Raw genomic sequence first — 2,850 nt, 5'->3', positions numbered from 1 at the left:
CGGGGCCCTGACCATCTATCTTAGTTAGGGTTTCTATTGCTGTGAATGGTCACTATGACCTTGGCAACTCTTACAAAGGAAAGAATTTACTTGTGGTAGCTCATGTACAGTTCAGAAGTTCAGTCCAGCCTGGCCGAGCTGCCCGCACGCCCCCTCCCCTTGGATGTGGCTGAGCTGAGGCTCGCAGCTGGAGACTTTGCAAGGACCCGCGCCGCCCGGAGCAGCGGAGCGGTGAATTCTTCAAGTCTTCGATTTAAAAAAAAAAAAAAAATGGCCTCCAATAAAACTACATTGCAAAAAATGGGAAAGAAACAGAATGGAAAGTGTAAAAAAGTTGAAGAGGCAGAGCCTGAAGAATTTGTGGTAGAAAAAGTACTGGACCGGCGTGTAGGGAATGGGAAGGTGGAGTATTTCCTCAAGTGGAAAGGGTTCACAGATGCTGATAATACTTGGGAACCAGAATAAAATTTAGATTGTCCAGAATAAAATTTAGATTGTCCAGAATTAATTGAAGCATTTCTTAATTCTCAAAAAGGTGGTAAAGAAAAAGATGGTACAAAAAGGAAATCTTTATCTGACAGTGAATCTGAGGATAGCAAATCGAAGAAGAAAAGAGATGCTGCTGACAAACCCAGGGGTTTTGCCAGAGGTCTGGATCCTGAACAAATAATCGGTGCCACAGACAGCAGTGGTGAGTTAATGTTTCTCATGAAATGGAAGGACTCAGATGAGGCAGACTTGGTGCTGGCAAAGGAGGCAAATATGAAGTGTCCTCAGATTGTCATCGCCTTTTATGAGGAGAGGCTGACTTGGCATTCTTGTCCAGAAGATGAGGAGCAATAATTGTTTGCATTTTTATATATATTTATATATATAAAATCTGGATCTTTGGTTTTGAATTACTAGTGTGGAAAAAAATAGCGTTCTAATGCCGGGCGTGGTGGCGCACGCCTTTAATCCCAGCACTCGGGAGACAGAGGCAGGCGGATCTCTGTGAGTTCGAGGCCAGCCTGGGCTACCAAGTGAGCTCCAGGAAAGGCGCAAAGCTACACAGAGAAACCCTGTCTTGAAAAAAAACAAAAAAAAAATAGCGTTCTAATGAAAATCGAGTTTGATATGCTGGTTTTGAAGTATTGACAGTAGTTGGGATATTTTCGGTTTTTGTTCTGCATCAAAAGGCACTGATTCCTTTGAGCAAATGAAAGCTTTCTGTAGTTGCTTCTTTAACAATAGAATATTTGATACCACGTTGTATTTCCTCGGCTTTGAAGAACAGCTTTTCTTAAATGCTGAGGAGATTTTACAGCCATTACTCAATCAGAACTTATTTTTTTTTTTTTTTTTGGTTTTTCGAGACAGGGTTTCTCTGTGTAGCTTTGCGCCTTTCCTGGAACTCACTTGGTAGCCCAGGCTGGCCTCGAACTCACAGAGATCCGCCTGGCTCTGCCTCCCGAGTGCTGGGATTAAAGGCGTGCGCCACCACCGCCCGGCCAGAACTTATTTTTAACTGGGACACAGAAGGACCATTCTGGGTTTTTTGTTTGTATGCGTGTATATGCATAAAACACTTGCGTAACTGTTCTTCATTTTGTCTTGTTTTTTAATGCTCAAAAACTGTAGATGAAAACATGTTGATGAGATTCCATCATTGTGAACATTTTCCTAAAACCATAACCTTTCAGATTAAGTAGATGATTCTGTAATTTATTGGATAGTTTTAAAGCAACCACATCAGAATTTATGTATTATCACATAAATACAGTAGTTTATTTACAAAAGTTTGTCCTTACACACTTCCCCTTCAAAAAATGGAATTAGACAAGTAGTAGTATGATTTAATAACAAGACTTAAGCTGGGTGTGGTGGTGCATGCCTTTAATCCCAGAATGAAGGCAGATGGACCTCTGATTTAGACTAGATCAGCCAGGGCTACACAGAGAATCCCTGTTTCTAAAAACCAAACAAAAAGACTTAAATGGGCATGCAAATGTTCCTCTAGTGACCATTCCTTTATAGAAAGTTGAAATCTACTAAAAGGTTATGATTTGTGGAATATCTGTTTGCTGTGGAAATGGGGTCATGGTTAGAGATGATGTTGGCAATTTCAGACCCGCTGACTTAAATGAACAAAATTTGGTAATATAAGTTAGTGACTTGCATGCTTTTTCTGTACCTTGACTCATTCCTTACTGGTAGGATCAATCTTTTCAGTATTTGGGTTCTGGTTCACTGAGCCAGAAAAGTAACTTTGTAGTATCAGAATGTCATCCAACTGTATATTTACTTTATTGTAAATAATGGTGAACAGTGGTCAATAAATAGTTTTATATTCCTTAAAAAAAAGAAGTTCAGTCCATTATCATCAAAGCAGAGAGCAGAGCAGTATACAGACAGAAATGGTGATGGCTACATCTTGATCAGAAGTCACCAGGAAGCAGACTGTAACACTGTGATTTGAGCTTATGTGAAACCTCAAAGCCTGCCTCCACAATGACACACTTCCTCCACAAGGCCACACCTCCTCTAACAAGGCCATACCTCCTCATAGTGCCACTTCTTTCTTGTGGGCTGGTTCCATCCCTGTGAGCAGCTTTCTCTGCAGGTATCCTGTGTCTCTGGCACATCCAACATATTGGAATCTCCATGCACTCCAGGCTTCAACTTCACAACTTCATGAAATGGCCTCTCTGGACCTCCTTTTAGGGATAGCCCTGATACATGCCTGGCCTCACAAGCTTTCCTTAGACACAGAGACAAATTCCATAGTCCCTTCTATCCTTAACTTCAGAACCATGAGGTTGACACTGCCAAGTCAGCTGCTTGCTGGGGCTGGAATATGGCACCCTCCCT

The 2,850-nt window shown here is 41.5% G+C and overlaps 1 pseudogene; it reads left to right on the top strand.

The window, feature by feature from the left end:
* Positions 1–227: 227 nt before the first annotated feature.
* LOC121829676 (chromobox protein homolog 3 pseudogene) lies at positions 228–915 on the top strand (annotated as a pseudogene).
* Positions 916–2,850: the final 1,935 nt, after the last annotated feature.

Source organism: Peromyscus maniculatus, chromosome 5, assembly GCF_049852395.1.
Source record: "Peromyscus maniculatus bairdii isolate BWxNUB_F1_BW_parent chromosome 5, HU_Pman_BW_mat_3.1, whole genome shotgun sequence".
Classification (NCBI taxonomy): Eukaryota; Metazoa; Chordata; class Mammalia; order Rodentia; family Cricetidae; genus Peromyscus; species Peromyscus maniculatus.
The sequence above is the reverse complement of the archived record's forward strand: the minus strand, read 5'-3'. Positions and strand labels throughout refer to the sequence as shown.